Below are 19168 nucleotides of genomic sequence, written 5' to 3' on the forward strand. Positions count from 1 at the left end.
TCCATAAGTCTCAACACAGGAATAACCTTGACTATGAATGAACAAACATATACGCTGCGCCTCCTGAGGAACAAGGAAACCTACTTCAAAGTGGTAGAGACCACAGGGCAGGCACCTAGTGAAGGCAAAACTAAAACCAAACACATGCTCATAACAGCCTTTTGCAAGGGCAGAGAAATCAGGCCTTCAAACACAATAGAAATGGACCCAAAAAATCAGACTAAGAAGCCTCCTCCTGCATATTTTGTATCCAAATATTCAGTGGAATTTGGGCTTATGACTCTCCTAGGCATTATGAAAATTCCAGCTATAATATTTTCCTTTAAACAAATAAAATCATCATCATCATCATCAGTTGAAAAAAATTTTCTCTCATTAGTGGTGGGAAAATAGAAAGCATTTAAATTCCCATCCATCAGAGCTCTGCTTGCTCTGACAGGCAGCAATAGAGTATAACCCACTGTTCAGTATGTATTTTGTTTTCCCCTCTGTGCCTGATCTACAGAGAACAGAAGTCCCCCAAAGCTCCATCTGTGGGAATGCACAACTAGATTTATAAAGGTAATAGTGTGCCAAAACATTCACAAGGGCTTCTCTGCAGCGCTTGGTCTCTAACTTCAATGTGAAGTGGGGATGCTTACCTCATGTTTTGAAAAAATAGCACCAAGTCATGCCTTCACTCTTAACAGTCTAAGTAGATTTAAAATAGTCAGGTCCTGCATCCCTGGGTTTACACTTTAACATCTCAAGTTTCAGAACTAGAAATGTCCAGTTCATGTCCCAGCCATAACTAAGACTGCAGCAACAGATCACCTCCACATCCTCCTGTTTGGCAGCTTCTTTTTTTCCAGTCCACATTTGAGAGGAGTTTTAACAGCTGATGTCTCAGTAACAGGCCAGATGCTCGAGTAACAAAAATGTATTACTTTTGACCATCTAGTCCCATCTACCCTGCCAGATTCGGCCCCGGGAAGGAGCAACACCCAACACAAGTATGAACTGGGAGAGGAGTGGCTGGAGAGCAGCCCTACAGAACGGGATCTGGGGGTGCTGGTCAGCAGCAGGCTCCACAGGAGCCAGCGCTGTGCCCCGGCAGCCCAGAGGGCAACCTGCATCCCGGGGAGCACCACACACAGCATAGCCAGCCACCCCAGAGAAGGGAGTATCCCGCTGCACCTAGCACTGGTGCGGCCTCACCCGGAGCACTGCATGCCCTTCTGGGACCCACCTTTTGAGAAGGATGCGGAGGTCCTCGCTTGCAGCCAGAGGAAGGCAACAAAGCAGGTGAAGGGCTGGAAGGCCTGTCCTGGGAGGAATGGCAGAGGACTCTGGGTTTGTCTAGTTTGGAGAGAAGGAGGCTGAGGGGCGACCTCATCGCCCTCTGCAGCTTGCCAAGGAGGGCACGTGCAGAGGGAGGTGCTGAGCTCTTTCTTCTCCCTGGGACCAGGGACGGGACACCTGGGAACGGCTCAAAGCTGCATCAGGGGTTGTTCAGGCTGGACATTAGAAAGCACTTCTTTCCTGAGAGGGTGGTCAAACACTGGAACAGGCTTCCTAGAGAGGTGGTCAGTGCCCCACACCTGTCACTGTTTAAGGGGCATTTGGACAATGGCTTTAATAACAGGCTTTACCTTTTGGTCAGCCCTGCAGTGGTCAGGTGTTGGACCAGACGATCACTGTAGGTCCCTTCCAACTGAACTATTCTATTTATATTCCAGAAAGCCTCTGAGGCTATCGAGCTTCCAAATAAATTGTGCTTTCTAGCTACAGAATAAAGCAAGATACTGGCCACTAAATCTAAGGCATGGGCAATGCAAGATGTTAAATCACAAGGATTTATTTTTAGGGTGTAGTATCTTACAATCTGCCACAGGGTGAGAAACGAGTGCCTATGCCTTCAGGAGTATAAGGTCCTAGTTTACAAATGATGCAAGGAATGGCAATATTACACAAGCACTGGGGTTTTAACATCTGGTTGTTAACTGTATAAAATAAAATCCTGGGCATTAGACAAACATCGTTGTCATCTCTGTGATCACTTTCATCTGACAGCATTATTATTTCCGTTTGTTTGCTGCCAGCAAAGAGAATGTTTGGAGATCTGGTTTGCAGTGTTGGAAGAGATCTGGCTTATCTGGAGATGGACAAAGTGCTGAAAAATGAAGACTGAAAAGAAGGGGCTAGTACACACTGCAGCAACAGTGGGGAAGCTTTGCAGGAACAATCAGTGCCCTGATGCTAGATTCCAGGCAAGCTTTCCAGTGTTATTGTCAGGCTGCACATTGATTTTCAATTTCTACTTACTTCAAGTACAAAACAAACAGAATCGTCATCTCCTATGCTCAAATAGAATTAAAAAGAGACCTACGAATATAAAAGTCTGTTTAACTCAACAAAAACTTGCGTGCATCAGTAGGAGGGAGGGAAAGAAAGGAACTTCATTTCCCTGTGTTTTAATCCAAGAGGGAATTTTGAGGCTGTTTCAGTGAACCTGACCGAACCCTCATTTGAAGGTACAGCATTTCTTGTGGCCCTTTACTCATCTGTGTTCTTCTCTGAAGTGCTACAACGATAGCATCAGGACATTATGATAGCAGCTTGATACTGAGGCTGATAGAGGAAGGTCACTTGCGAACTGAGACCACATTCCCTGGCATGCTCCAGCTGCAGAGCGCTGTTTGTATAACAGAGGGCAACCACGGACCTTGTTTAGCTAGAAAATCAAATGGGATTTACCATCAATATCACAAAGCAAAGCAGGCAAAATACAATAAAAAATCTTTTAATGTATGGAGATGGATATGACCTACGGAATTCAAACCTGCATTTCAGAACAAAAGGTCCTGTTTCAGCAATAATATTTCAGTTCAAATCCAGAGCAGTGATCTCACACACTAACGAATCCCCAGAATTAAGGCTTTCTCAGTTAGTTATTACATAGCACAGGGATAAGACAGAGGAAAAAATAAAATGTAGTCTCTGCCCCAATATTCTTACAACTTGTTCAGAAATCCTATCTCAATTACTGCCAAAGTACTTTCCAAAAGTCAGAAAAACCTACCCCTTTTCTCAGCCCAGATGCTACTGTCCACTTTGACCATACAGTGTGCATCTGTACCACAGCCATCACAGTCAGTCTGTCATTAATGCATCTCCCAGCAGGCCTCATTTCAGAAGAATATGCATATAGCCATACATTTCTAGGAAGAAGAAAGACTCTGCTAATTATGCAACAGCTGCCTAATATGAGGGCCACCAAACACAAGAGGTATCTGAAATAGCAAAACTCAGAGGAAAACTTGCGTCAAATAACCTTACAGAGAACCACTGAAAAACTAGTGGACTGAGCTCTCCATTTTCCCTTCCTGTAACAAGAAGTTCCAATCAAATAGTTATCCACTTGTCTATCAAACTGCAGTTTAAAAAGTCTTACTTGAAATATGAAAAAGTGCCTTCAGCTGAAAACTGCTTTACCAGTACATTTGTACAGTGCTAAAGTAAAAGGGAACTTTGTCATTGACTGCAACAGGAGCAGAAATTAGGAGACCAATGTGTCTCCCAGGGTAAGCAAATTCATAAGATGTACTTACGGCTGAGCCAGGGGACCTAGGAAAAAATAACAAAACAGGATTTTATTTACTTTTAGACTCTTAATCAGCCATACTGCCTTTCATCTTGATGAATGAATAAAGTAATGTACTGATGTTTTTTCTTGCTCTTTGAACAACGCCACACGCGTACGAGAATGCTGTAGTGGTGGGTGGATAGTGAGAGGCTGAGAACTCAGCTCTGGTTGGACTAATAATGCTTCAGCAGTGTTAACCAGCATTCAGATTATTCCTAATAACACATCTTAATTTCCTCTCCCAAGAGAGATCCAGAGAAGCATCATTTAACCCAATTAAAGTTTAAACATTAAATTAGGTTTAAAGTAAAACAAAATTGAACAGGCCCGTTTGCTGTATAGGTATCAACTGCTCTAGATTTATATTGAAGATGGGCACAACTACCCAAATCCCATCTCTGCTGACTAGCCTCTTTTCAGTACTGTTCCACTTCCTTTACCACAGACTTGAATGCTAGAATACACATATTGTAATCATAGATGTCTTTGGCATACTAGATTAGGATTCAAATTAAAATAACTTTGAACAAAGTAGACAAAACTCTGTGCAGGGCAAGCTGGAGAGAAGAACAGAAAATACCCACTAACAGGTGTTGCATTCTTTAAGGGAGATTAATATAATTGTACCACAATTTAAATCAGACATTTATCAGACCCAGCCACGGGAGTCCTAAAACACCTTGGGTTATTGTGAAAATCAAGAATAGACTCAGCAGTCTCCTCTCAAAATAGAAATTCCTTTTCCCAGATAGGAAAAAGGCATCTGAGCTAAGAGATCTGTGAAATATCTTTGGATTCAAAGTAAAAGAAGTGAAACAAGTGCTGCCCTTATGAAGTTAAGCGTAGCTTTTGCCGAATAGCTAGTATTGGCTGTAGCTGGTACACAGTGGCTGAGCTCTGCTTTTGAGAAATTCTATGTTTCTCATTGCATGATGCAAGTTTATCAAGGGGAAAAATTACAGCCAATCATTATTATAATTTACATTTAAAAGTAGCTTTTGTTTTAAATAAAAGCATATATCTACATATAAAATATATAGTGAGGTATTTTGGATAATTCTATCACCCCAGGTTTCTGTTTTATGAGGCACATCAAGCTGCTTTAGGCATATTGTACTGATTTCTGGAGCTAAACATGGTATGCGCAACAGTGTTTGCTTTATCAAAAAGCAGCAGGTCAAAACATTGCTAAATAGAATAAATTCTGCTCAGGCACAGTTCTGTGATCTCATTCCACGTGGTGGAATTTCAAATACTTAACACATTTTCTGCCTTTCCAATGCAGGAGGTAAAGCATGCCAATTTTTTTTTTACCACTTCTGTAGTAAAATAAAGTGTTGGGGGGTTTTGTGAAGTGTTAGCTGTATTGCCAACTATCATATTTGCTTCCAGTTTCTAATAAAGTATATGCATAATTGTGAGGAACTGTTTATTCCTGGACTTCGAGCCCCACACAGAGATGTGCCGCATGTAATTTTATCATATCCCATGATGCTAAGATGCAACTGCAGTAATAAGATGGGAAAGGCACATGGTTTGAAACTGAAAGAGGGTTGGTTTAGACTGGACATAAGGAAGAAATTTTTTTTATTATGAGGAGCATGGGTAAGACTCTGGAACAGGCTGCCCAGAGAGGGTGTGGATGCCCCATCACTGGAAGTGTGCCAGGTCAGGTGGGATGGAACTTTGAGCAACCTGATCTAGTGAAAGACGTCCCTGTCCATGGCAGGGGCGTTGGAACTAGATGACCTTTAAAGGTCCCCTCCAACCCAAACCATTCTATGGTCCTATGACCTGAATATAATTACTTTTTTCTGGACAGATTTTAAAAGATTCCCTGAAGTTTTCATGTTTCCTAGATCACTCTTTGGTAGCGCTGCATTTTTCACCAGTGGAATCACTGAGTTTGCAGACTTCTAATTTGGGCAACAGTTTGGTACTTCCCATATATACATGGAGGATTTGATGCCATTTTGTTTAGCACCACACAGATTATTTCTGTCAAGTCTTAAGTGACAATGTTTTACCAGACCTGGACCAAATGTTTCAGTTACTTGCTAATACCTTGACTGTTCCCTGCCATCCATACCTCCTTTTTGCAGGTCCTTGGAAACGGTTATTTTAATAATGAACAAATTAAAAACTATTATTTAACTTTCTCTCCTGCCTGCAAAGGACATCACAGAAGATTCCCCCCCCCAACGACATCTCCACCTTAAGCCTATGCACAACCCTAATAAATTATTCTGGCATAGCATGGTCTGTGTTAAGATTTGAATTCTTTTTAGTGATCAAAATCTTCACTAACAAATATAAAACTACACTTCATTGAGGAAATTTTCATTATTAGCCATCTGAGAGACTTACTGGACTCTTGTATGTACTGTTGATACAGTTGTGAAATAGATAGATGACCTCCATTTACCAGTAAACATTCTATTCAGGCATCCACTTTTAAAAAACCAAAGGACAATATATTGCCCTTCTGCCAGACTGTATCCTCCAGGAAGTTTAAGTGCATACGGTGTTTTTAAAAACACATCTGCCTGTATAGAAATAAAAAATAAGTAGCTTCAGCAGCCACTAACTATGCTTCCTCGGCATCTCTCAATGGTTAATGTAACTCAAACACAAGCATAACATAAATTACTTGATGGCAAATGCTCTTCTCCTAAGACTTCTCAGAGGCCTATGTGTCCATGGGAGGTAGAAATGTATTCCTGACTGATGATAAAGTGCGTTCCGCTACCATGAGGGCAAAAGAGCATTAGACATCTATGCACCTTCGCACAAGTCAAAAACATGAGCAGTTCTTCAAAGTATAACTCCTTTTAGATAGAAGGCATTCTTGTTCACTTTTGGAAGCAATGGTTTAGATATGAGCAATGGCACGAGTACAATCAACAAAGAGAGAAGTAATGTTAAGCATAGGTTAGGCTAGAATTAGGAACACAAAATGTTGACCAATAGACAAGCATGTATTTTTGCATTAAAAAGCCACGTGGAAGTCCATGGTCATAAGAATATTTACTGACATGCAGTAGAAAAAGTAAAATATTTTGTCATACTGCTAAAAGTGATGAGAAACATTAGGCTTGTATTTTTGTTTCCAAATCTAAGAGGGTTATGCTTTATTTTCTTGGTCAGCATTTACTTCTTTGTCCCCCCAAAGACCCCAGGATCATCAATAAAGAAAATACAATTATCTGCACACCACATCAAGATCTTCAGAGCCCACAAGTTCACAGTATGACCCTATCAACCGGAGTGCTGCATCTGTCCCTAAAATTGTACTGACCCTATTGAATCTGAAGGCATGACATTCTAGACCAGATCATGATTAATACTGTAAGACAAATCTGCTCTGTGTAATTTCTAAATCTCTTCCCTTCTCAGCATTAAAAACATTAGGAAGTCCTGCAGGATGGGGGGAGGGAAGAAAGGGGGTCAAATCTAAGCGGATTATGATACAGTCTTAAAATCTAGAGCTGGTTTGTGGGAAATCCTGAAAATTAAGAATTTCCCTGCCTAACAGAAAAGAAATGGAAACTTTGGTATTTCTCTTTGGGAAGTGTTGAAACTGCCTTATTAAATTGCCATGCTGTTGTGAAATCAATGCATCATTGTTGAGAATACTATTTTGATTTATGTACTGTCACACTTAAAAATTAAACAGCTGTGTCAAAACCAAGCAACTCCATCAAACCAAGCACTAATTAAATGTTGTTGAAAACCAGCAAAAGAGTTCCTTCAGTTAACACCACCTGTGAGTTTTGTGAAGATTTATTTACCAAATCTGACATCAACTAGTTGTTTGGCAGAACAGCTTTTACAGCATAATGATAAAAAAATCTTAATAGATAGCAGCCACTCTTCTCCACCTTCCATTCTCAAGCTGATCTACAGAGTTGAAAGACAGACTTGCTTCCTTCACAGAGAAGCAAAGCAGACCGAAGAAGCTTCAAACCCTTCTAGGGTCTGGATCCACCTAGGTTGGATTCTGTTGTGCAGTGTCACCAAACATACGTTTCATAACAAAATCATCATCACATGCTAGCTCTGGAAAGGACTCTGCCTCCATGACTTACTGTCAGGCGAGTCCCTCACCAAGTTTGTATTCGGTGGTCTCACTGAACCTAGGCTATGGTTCAGAACCTCATCAGCATTTCTGAAAGTGCTGATGTTCCCCTCGTAGCAATAGAGTAAGATGCTTAATGCAAATCTGCTCACTATTCATACTAGCGTACCTGATTCTGTGACGCTTATCACAAAGGAAAAAGTATCAATGGACTTGGGAATTCCAGAGCTGCTCTAGCTGGCCTGGCTTATTCCCCCGCTGGATGTGATGGCATTAGCATTGCTACCTTGCACCCTGCCCCGCTGAGTCCTTCAGTTTAAAGCTTGCCTCGCCAAGTCCGCCAGCCTGCTGCAACATGAGCAAACACCGCGCAGTTCAGCACAACTGACAATCGCTACTCAACAATATTTAACAGTTAATAGCTCAGTGAAATGTTAGTATCAACCTGTTCTATCAACAATGAGAAACAGGGCACCTGTGACCGAGTATGCTTGCTTACCCCCAGTATTTCAAAGTGATATTCACCTTTTTCAGAGGTGCCTACCACAAAGGAAAAAATACTTCAGAAAGAATGTTGGTACAAGCACTTGCTCATATCTTCTGTCCATTTCAAGGGATCAACTGATCACCTGTAACACAGCAGATGAATCCATTTTCCATTCTCTGACTAAACCCTCCAAAATCCACAAATTCCCACGAGGATGTTACTGGGGATAACGCAGCACCTAAAATATTAGGGAGGGACCATCAGGAATTCTTGAACTGTCTCATTTTTGTAATCATCTATGATCTACTAAAGAGGAACTTGTCACATGGTCAAGTAATTTTATCACCACTGAACAAGTTGCTTACATCTGAAATTGTAATTAAAAGAAAGGGGCTTTTACTTTTCTTGCCCACAGAAAAGGTCTCACCCCATCTGAGCTCACTCTCAGGGCCATACCTCAATTTCAGTTACACTATAATTTTCTGCTTTCTGCGGGGAAGAGCAGATAGGGACCACAAGTCATGTATGCACTACTCCCAAAGCCCTGCTATCAGACACTTGGCTCTGCTCAGGGAGAGAGTGACATTCATTCCACAGTGAACTGGATTTAGCTATGTGAACAAGGAGAAACTCTAAACTTGTTTTAGCTCATTTTAGCATTTCAACTCTTGCCAAGATGATTAACATGCTGATTCAAAACGCCACTGACCCAACTCTCCACCAGTCAAGGCTTCTGGGATTCAGGTTAGGTAAACCTAACACCAGGGTTTTTTCTCCCCAAATCAAGACTGCTGATCCAAGCACCCTGGCTCTAGATCCCAATGCTGACTCTACAACCAGAACTTCAGAACATGGCAAGTCAAAAACCCAAAACAAGCAATTATGCCTTTGCATCATTTAGAGAATTCTGACGGTGGTTCAGGGATATAAATGGGTATCTGCCCCTATGTCAGACAAAAGACAGCTTCTTCTGGAAGCTTTAGTCAAACAAAACCCTGTGGCCTTTAGTAGTTCTTCCCTGGGTTTGCACGTCCTTAATGCAAATTAAGAAAACTAATGTAAATACCACTGTGAAGGTTTTTCATCCTCAGGAAATCCTCGCGGCCTTTGTTTACTTCACTATCTCTTACAACAACCTGCAACAGTTTTGAGAAAGAAATTTTCTACTCCCACAAAATGACAAAATTCCCTTGGAACTAGAGGCGTAGTTCCAGTGCTCACCTGCTGGAAGTTTCATCCCAGTAACTAGATTGAACAAGCATGAATCCATTGATCTGGTCTCAAGCAATATTTTTAGGAAATAACATTTCTGCATAAGCCAATTCCCATCACTGCAACAATTCTGTTAGCTGCAAGGGGAACATTGGCCATATATCTCCAAAGAGAGATTATCTCTCCAAAGCCTGTCTCATTTTACTAGTGGGATTTGAATAAATCCAAAATTAAGCCTTCGCTTTGGCTTTTATTTACCAGGTTTTGCCCATCCTTTGCACTGTTTCAGAATAAAATTCAAGCCCTAATTATGCATTCCATGCTGTGTGTTATGTGACATAACAGAATACATGATTAATGAAACCTATTAAAAGTATGATTTATATTAACACAAAATCATAATTTGGCATCCCAAGATCAACCCAAAAGCTCAGCTCAGACTTACTGCAAATATTTGCAGTGTTTATACAAGGCTGTTCTGTATTTCTTTTTATAGTCAGAACATGGCACATTTCACATGCTAGTAGTTTACATGTGTTTTATTCCACCAAATGGTGATAAACAGCTCTTCAGAACAAGTCCCAACCACCCCCTGCTTTTGACTTTACAAAAATCCTAGTATTTAATCAATACCACAGTAATTTTCAGGAATATTAAAATACCTTCAGAACTGAGCTCACAATATCCCTTGGATTTGGGGCTTTGCACAGGAATACAGGATGAATCTGGTGCTGCTAGGCCGCTCATGCTACGATTAACATTGGCCCTTACTCTAAAACATGAACCAAAAAACCCTATCCAAGTTGCTGGCAGCTCCATGGAAACAGTCAAAAGGGGACAGAAGCATTATTGTTATCTGCAGCAAAGCTGAGGAGATTTGTTAAACCAATATTCTAGTATTCTGTGGCTAAAACACCATCTGTGTCTTTTCATACAATCATTTCCCTAGAAGTTGCCATAACATAATGCACACTGAGAACACCGCTACCAGTGAAAATATGAAATCCTGCCCTATCCTGAAAGGGAACAGAAATTTTCCGGAATCGATATTTCTCAGAATGAGATGTACACAGACACAGATTAGACTAGACGCACTATTTAGGAATGGCAGGATTGTCAGGAAAAGGATGAACTTCATTAACCTGCCCAGCTTACTGCAAGATGGGGGTCTAAGAAAACATTTCAGTGGTTCTATACTTTGAGCATTATTCAAGGCCCATTCTTAGTCTACTAAAAAGATGTTTTTGTAAATGTTTTTTATGCAGGTAGGGTCACACTAAACCACTGCCAGAGACAACATATACAGCCTGAAAGAGAAACATTGTAGTTCCCAGAGTTTATAATATCAGGCTCTCCTTTCTTTGATTTTGATTTTAACAAGCCAGCAAAACCATCTTCTATTTAACTGAAATGCATATAAACAAGAAAACAACAATTGGTAATGGAAAGTTCATGGCCCGTACCTTTCTCCTGGAAACCCTTCCTCTCCTTTCTTTCTAAGGCCATAACAGTGATTATCTATTGGCTTACAGGCATCAGAGGATGATATTTTATGTTCACTACTAAAGATTGTCAGATATTTAAGTAATTTTTCTATTTAAAGTAAGAGGGTTAACTTGTGGAATTTTTTGCCATTTTTAGCTCTGCTCTTGCTACAGCCAATAGAGGTAGATATTGATGTCAGAATGAGCAAGGAAAAATCTGAATTTTGGCCTCCCGCATTCACTTTTAACAATGTAGGTCTATATAATGAGTTGTTTTCTTTTCTGGACACCTTACTTCCAACCAGATTAGTACCTTTGTGCAGTTTCTTATCAGCTTGCATTTCAATATAACTTCAAAACATCTATTTTCTTCTCCCACTGTATCAGTAGCAAAGCCTTGCAGAACCTCATGTACACACTGCTCTAATTTCCCATGTCCTATACCCCTCTTGCCCCTTCCTTCCATTTTCTGGGAGAAAGAATCTGAACATTCCCACTACCAGGGAAGCTCGGCAAAAACTAAGCCAACATGAATTACAGTTTGTCTCTTCACATCAGCTTTTCAGCAAAAATGTAAACACATATGTGAACATCCTATTAGCCATTTCTATCCATCTTTCAGAGTCAAAACACCTTTCAAAATAAAAACATTACAAGCAACATTCACTAGAAACAGAATTGTTCACTTATGAATACCCTGTGACCACAGTTGGTCGTCTTCATTTCAGAATTGTTGTGATTCTTACCCTTCTGTCATATGTTGAAAGACAGGTTCCTTCAACAACCCTAGAGCCTGTGAGCTTTTTAACAATGGCCCAAAACAGGACTTTCACAAGGGAACATTACAAATCTTTTCCATTAATGGCACTGATCAGCTGAGGCACAAGTAACTGTCATTCCCTGCTCTCTCCACAAAACAAATCAAATTAAAACATACAACGTAACACCATCAACGCTGAATTAAGTAGCTTTATTCCTAATGGGAAGAACAGGACTCAACAAATAAACAACCAGGACAAAATTAAACTCATGTTAACTGTAGAATTTATCTTTACAGTTTACTATTTAAAAACTACCTCCAAAATTTACAGGATGATTTTTAGCTGAACTGTGCTGCTTTAAAAATTGAAGCATCAGCTATTATTGATCAGGAGAGCTGCATTCTCCTCCCATGTAAGCAGGTGATGGGTTGGATTCTCAGCTGACAAAGGTGTAAGCACAAAACGCCACCCATTAAACCCAGCTACATACATGATGTAGCAAAGTACAAAAAAATTGAAAGGTTTCAGTTATAAGACATTCAGGATACTGTATTGAACACACAGATATCCATTAAGGCTGTATCTGAAACCAGAAAAATATGGTAATTTCAGATAGATTTAATAGGCATTGAGCTACTGCATATAATTTCAAATCAATTTCCAAGGACAATGCTTACATCTTCACTGAGTTGACCTAACACAGGCTACCACACAGATCACTGACACTGACCACCTATTCCAGGAAAACAGCAACATGTAGATCATGCTGTGACCTACAAAAATATGTGACGCAATTCAAAAGGGATCTGCTGACACAGAACCTTGCAAACATGGGCTGAATACCACTAGGTCAGTAACACACCAGAGATGCAGGGATGTTTATTAGCATCAGCTGTGCCTCTGAAACACTTATTAGACGCACCCTTAAACTTACAGGTTCATTCTTATAAGCATTTCCAAATTAATTAATGCAACCTTTTGCTTAGTTATAAGCTACCGAATAGTAACCAACACAATTGTTCTTTTACCTGTAAATTACTCAATGTTCTTCAAGTGCAACAGTCCCCATACACTCTTTGTTCGTTAAGACTGATTGTAACTGATTAAATCAGAGAAGGGAGATGCAAAGGAGATATTACTAAGGGTTGTAGTATATTAAAGCAGATTCTCCTAGCTGATTCTTCAAAAACGACTGCATCTTGTTTTGTTCCTCACCAACGCACAGAGACCGAATATAGCAGCTTGCAGAACCTTAAATATTAAGTACAAATAAATCCAGTGTAAAAAACCCCAATGACTTATCTACAAATAACAGAACTTCAGGAACAAAAATAACATTCATGTTCATAAAAATATAAGTGTATATTATGTATTAATACAATTTTAAGGGTTTCTAAAATTCATCATTAAAATATTTGTACACCAAGCCCACCCCAAATACATCCAAAGCAGTACAGTATTGATTCTAGTTAATGTCTATCGCCTGTAACATTAAGAGTTCCAAGGATTTTACATACACCATAGAAATGAATAATGAAAAATATTTCTGTATCCATTTTAAAGATAAACAACTGAGTAAGTTTTAGCAAACCAGCACACATTCAGGAAAAAAAAAATCCAGAAGCCCTAACTCCACCATTTCTCCCAACTTTTTTTGCTTGCTCATTATTGGTTACCCTAAACCACCTGGTACCTCAGTGTAATTTTCAACAACTGTGTCTTCTTTCCAGTTTTAATTTCCATGTCACTTAGACCTTTGTATACAGTCCATGCTATGCAAGGTTTAACAAGGCTTTCCCCTAAACACTTAAAATAATATTATAATAAACAATTTCAACAAAATTCAACAAATAGCTTGACAGGTGTTAAACAGTAACTGTGAGATATTACCTCCTAGGTGTAGAGGGGAGGAATGCATCAAGTGAAAATGGGAGGCAATGTGCGTTTTAGCATCAGCTTAATTCATTAATTTTGTTATTTTTGATAAAATAATCTGAGATAATGTTACATTTTGCACTATCATTTTTAACATAAAAGACCCGGCATACCATACCACTCAGCTGATTTTCTCAGGTACATCAGTTTGCTTTATTATTCATCACAGAGTTATATTTCATCCAAAGTTAGAAATGGATCTGTGGTCTATCCAGACTTCATTTGTATTCCTTATTTGTTGGTGTTTGTTAAACTGTTAACTAAGAGGATTTCATTATACAGCTGTGTACTAAAATGTTTGACTCTTTCTTCTTTAACTATGCTGTCTGCATGGCCACATATATGAATTCACTTTGCTTCTTCTGTGACAATAGTTGGTTCTGACTATTTAACATAGGGATCTGGCTGTGATGTCCAAATGAGATCTTCCAGATAACAGACAGGTCCTAAAGTTTCCAGGATGTGCGAGAGTTTCCCAGCTACCCACCAGTGATCCAAATGCATGGCAAGCAAATCATACAGCACCATGAATTTTAGTGAGATGCATTGAAAGCCTGAATTCCTGAAAGTGCTTGCACGTCATTATTTTCCCTTTAAAGTTCACTGGATGTTTTAGAATCCAAACTGCAGACTGTGATCCACATTGTTTTTCTGTCATTTACAGAGAAGCTGTATTTACGCTCATTTAACTTGAAAGGGTTCAGCGTGGCTAGACTGTAGAGCTTTTTCATGATGCTGTTGAATTTTCTATTTAGAGCCCCACCTCCTGGAGCAAAGATTTCTAGTCCTCATATTTTAAAGGAGGAATTCAAACAGACCTTAAAGATACAGAAACTAGAAGTACTATAAAAATTACATTTTTCTACCCTCATGGATTCTGGATCTTGAGCACTGATGACACAGAGAATTGCACAGATGCAGATGGTTACTAAAGAGAAGGCAGCAGAGAATCCATCTCTAAGGATGTGAAGATAAATTTATTGTAATCTGGTAAAGACCAGATCTTCAAGTGATATAGATTTATAGAGGAACTTTGAAGAGGTTACGTGCTGGGAATTTGAGCAAGCTATTGATTTAGAAACACATAATGCTAACGTGCCATTGTAAATTCAAGTAAAATAATTATTTTTTTTTTTAAACAAAAACATATGTTTTGCAGTCTTGCAACCCAAATTTTCAGGGCATGGTTTAGGATATATGGTAGTGTTGGGTTGACAGTTGGACTTAATGATCCTAGAGGTCTTTTCCAACCTTAATGATTCTATGAAATATTACATTGCCATGCACAAAGATTAAAGAGAAATCTGACAGAACCCAGAAGGTACAAAAAATGACTGACTAGAAAGTGACCCAAAATTCAGGTATCTGGTAAAGACTATTTTGCTGCCTCACAACTCACAAAGCAAATAGAAAGCACAAATATTGGCCATGGTGACAAATGACTATGACTCAGTAGTGCAAGCCAAGTTGTAAGCATCTTCAGTCTCCCACAGTTTGGTTAAAAAAGAAAAAAAAAGTTATCATTAACAAACTACTTGGATTTCAACTGTTCAAGTTACACCTGAGTTATACCAGCCTTATGACAGTAGAAACCATACCTTTCTTTACTGTTGGAGGACTTTTTGGGTTTTTTTACACTTTTTAAATCACAATATTAACTGTCTATCAAATGGATTAATAGGAATCAAAATTTTAAATTATTCTGGGCATCATTTTACCAGTTACATTTCACAGCATTTTCCTGACTTGAATACCTTGAGGTCACTTATGCTTTGTAATGACAGAGAAATTATGCAGCATCCTTCCAGCTGCATTAAGGTCTTAATAATAAAAAGGCCTAGCAGAACCCAGCACACATTTACAAATTACAATAGCCAATCACCTCCTTAACAGACAAACATGTTTTAGCTGTACCTTACGTTCAATTCCTAATAAGTAGGATAAAAAAGTTTCTATTCAGAAGATTATTTAGCTGGGAATGGCCTCTGGAAGCAGAAGGATTATCAGAAGCCCCTAGAAGGTGACAGGGACAAGGTTATCAGAAGGGAGGCTGAGGCAATGCATTAGCATCTGCAATATCAGAGAGTTAGGCTTGAGGTAGACACTGTGGAAAAGACTGGCTCAAATTCATCTCCAAAGTGAGGGCCATGTTTCTCTACCTTAGGCACTAACAGACCAGGCAGTCCAAGATCAGCAAGTCAGAAAGCATCTGTAACATCTGTCACTGGCAGCCTGGTCCTTTCAGCTAGGAGCTCTGCTGCCAACCAGAGAACCTCAGCAGCCCACCACACTGCCATAGTTCTGAGAAAGGGATGAGGCCAAAGGGGCATAAACAGCTGCTGGTAATGACTCCACCAGGCAACTCCTATGGAAATCCCAACCGAAACTTTCCAGCCTCTCCTCCCTGAGGCTCCTCCTTGGAATTTTGCTCACTGTGGAAGCAAGGGTGGAACTGGCTGCAACCCTATTAACTTGATGAGAATCACAGAATATTCTTGAGTTGGAAGGGACCCATAGGGATCATCAAGTCCAACTCCCTGCTCCTTGCAGGACTACCTAACACTAAACCACATGACTAAGAGTGTTGTCCAGACGCTTCTTGAACTCCAACAGCGTGGTGCCATGACCGCTTCCCTGGGTAGCCTGTTCCAGGGACTAACCACCCTCTCAGAGAGGAGCCTTTTCCTAATGTCCAGTCTTCAAACTTCCCCTGGTGCAGCTTCATTCCACCTCCTTGTGTCCTACCACTGGTCACCAGAGAGAGATCAGCACCTCCCCATCCACTGCCCCCCTCAAGGAAGTTGTAGACTGCAATAAGGTCATGCCTCAGCCTTCTCTTCTCCAAGTGAACAACCCCAGTGACCTCAGCCACTCCTCCTAAGTCTTGTCCTCGAGACCCTTCACCATCTTGGCCACACTCTAATAGGCTGATGTCCATCTTGTATTGAGGTGCCCGTGGTGTCTTGTGATTGCTACAGAACTACTTACAGCGTACTTGTGCCTCACACCCTGTCAACAATTACCAGCTAACCGCTCCCAGGCTTCACCGATACCATAATCGTTCCCAGAGAACCGCTCAGTATCACCAGATATTTACCTCACTCAAGCGCCAATCTGAACCTGGTGAAGTGCCAGCAAAGCTAGCATTTACAGCACAGCAGGCCTGGATTCAAAATTCGTATGTAAAGCAGCAGGCCAGATCAATAGAAACAAAACCTGAGTCAGAGCAGAAGCAATAACCCTCACATTATTGCCTGAAAAGGGACAAAACATTCTCCTGATGGGCCACCCAGACCGCTAGGCCAGACACAATATGTGCACCAGTGCGGAGTTTGACCCAGCAAATAAGAGACACTGAGAATGGGGCTCCAACATATCACCTTACAGCGATGCAGGACAATATCAGAATGCAATTGTTTTAAAACACATCTCGTTCTTTTTTCCTTACAAGAATTCAAATTAAACTTCAAAAATGTATACTTCTCAACGTTCCCAGCCTATAAGGTATAGTCAGCATCTTTTATGTATTTGAATTCACAGCAAAAATAGAAACAGACTACAAATCAGCATTAAGTGCCATAAGATAGACCAAACGCACGATCTAGATCTGTCCTAAGCAGCCATCATGAAAGTTGAGGGACGGCAATCCAGTAATTTAAGTGCACATCAACCCAAGTGGCGTGTTCCATCAGTTAATGGCCGTGGGGAAAAAGGCATACGTTGCACGTACAAAGAGATGCATCTTGCGGTGTCTGCGTTTGCGAGAAAGCATGTCTTCACACGCACATCCACAGCTCCCCCAACCCTGGCACCCCAGGACACATACAGGTGCGTTTCTAAAAAGACACGCTCGGCAAGAAACCTTGTGCGGTGCTGCGTGTGCCACGCACCGCGAGCAGAAATAGCGAGGGCAGCGCCGTGACGGCTGCCCTGCGCCGAGCCGCGCTGCCTGCCCGCCCCAGATGCCATCTCACCGAGGCCCAGCCCAGGCTCCGCCGGCTGCAGCCTCCGCACGGCGCCGTCAGCCCCGCAGAAACCCCGGCCTTTGTGACAGGCAATCGCCGCCAGCACAGCGCGCGCGGCTCGGGGCAGGCGAGACAATGACCAACCGGGCGCACAATAGTGCGGCACCGGGAGAGGCTAAGGTGGCTCCCGGCACGGCGCCGCGGGCTGCCTCCCGCCGCACCGCTGCCTCCACTCGCCTCCATCAGCACCTCCAGCGCCTCCCCTCCATCGCTCCCTCTCGCCCGCCTCGCCGCCGCCCCGGCCCCCCTCCGCCGGCCGAAGTCATTGTTCCCCCGCCGCGGGGACTGGGCCACCCTCCCGGGCGCCGCCGCTCACCGTGCCGCGGCCAGGGGAGGATGCCAAGCGGCGAGGGACGAGCACGGCACATCCATCTTCCCGCCGCCGCCGCGGCGGCTCCAGCGCCCAGCACCGGCCCCGCCGGCCTCCTGCGCGCCGACGCTGAGGGCGGGCGCCCGCCCCGCCGCCTCCCCGCGGCGGAGGCCTGCGCTGCCGGGCCGGGGTCTGCGGCAGGCCCCGCCCCGCCCCGCCGCCGCAGCGCCGCGCGATCGGCCGCCATGGCAACGCCGCGGCGGCGAGGGGAGCCTGGCCGGGGGGAGGCGGCGGCAGCGCCCGCGGATGGGGCTCCCGCGGCCCTCCGAGCCGCCCCGCGGCCACCGCCGGGAGATGACCCCGCCGCCAGCGGGGTCCGGGGGTCTGTCAGGGCGCCGTGCGCGCCCGGCCCCGGCGGGGCGGTGGGAGACCCGCTCGGGGCGGACGCTCGCCGAGGGCGACGGGCCTCAGCCCTCAGAGCCGAGCTTGGGCGACGCGAAGCGCCCGCACCCCACGGGGCCACCTGGGAGCTCTCCCTTAGAAAACGTGTGTGGGCCAGGGGCGAGAGAGGCCTGACGTCCCCGCACCTGAAATTGTACCTCAGGCTCAGAAAACACCTTCCCGAAGGAACGAGCCACCAAGACAGGTGTTAGTCTGGCATGCCACAAGGCCACAACCCTCAATGGAAAAGTGTCCCGTAACGTGCTAGGGAACAAGCCCAGCCCAGACTGAGTTAATCGGAGCTGTTCATGTATCTGAATAAACTGCATAAGCAGCCACACTTCTGCATAGCTCAAAGGTTAGTGAGGCAGTCATGCAAATGACGACCACGGAAGCCTCTGCCCTTCAGGTTCTTCAGAAGCTTCCTCATCTCCTTCCTTCTGAAGCGTGACAGCGATATCCTTGGAAGAAGTCGGCAGGCTGACAATAATAAACACATCAAGAATTCCAATCATTACCCTTTTGGCACTTTACAGAGAAGGTAAATATCACCATTAGACCTGGTCAGGTAAGGTGTTAGTTTTACTGCAAAAATACTCTTCTTTTTGTGGACAAAGTGAAGACAAATGTTGTGGTCTGGGGTTTCTTCTAACCACAGCAACACACAGGGAAAAAAACATTTATAGAGACTAAAAGATAGTTTACTGGAGTACTGGATTTGCGGATTATCTCCATTCTATAATGTGGTTCCCTGGTCAGTAGCAAAATCAGAACAAAACTAGTGACAAAGGCTGGATTTGGAGTCTTCCA

The 19168-nt window shown here is 42.6% G+C and overlaps 1 protein-coding gene across 6 annotated transcripts in view; it reads right to left on the minus strand.

Annotated features, from left to right (window-relative positions):
* Nucleotides 1-18089, minus strand: part of JAKMIP2 (janus kinase and microtubule interacting protein 2) — a 71690-nt gene extending 53601 nt beyond the window's left edge. For 3 of the 6 annotated variants that reach the window (XM_075103055.1, XM_075103057.1, XM_075103056.1), the window contains exon 1: nucleotides 17924-18089. The gene's annotated coding sequence lies outside the window, so the exon portion shown is untranslated. The remainder of the gene's footprint in view (nucleotides 1-17923) is intronic. The other 3 variants (XM_075103053.1, XM_075103052.1, XM_075103054.1) reach the window with 2 other exon arrangements.
* Between the last annotated feature and the right edge of the window lie 1079 nt (nucleotides 18090-19168).

Source organism: Phalacrocorax aristotelis, chromosome 8 (assembly GCF_949628215.1).
Source record: "Phalacrocorax aristotelis chromosome 8, bGulAri2.1, whole genome shotgun sequence".
Taxonomy (NCBI): domain Eukaryota; kingdom Metazoa; phylum Chordata; class Aves; order Suliformes; family Phalacrocoracidae; genus Phalacrocorax; species Phalacrocorax aristotelis.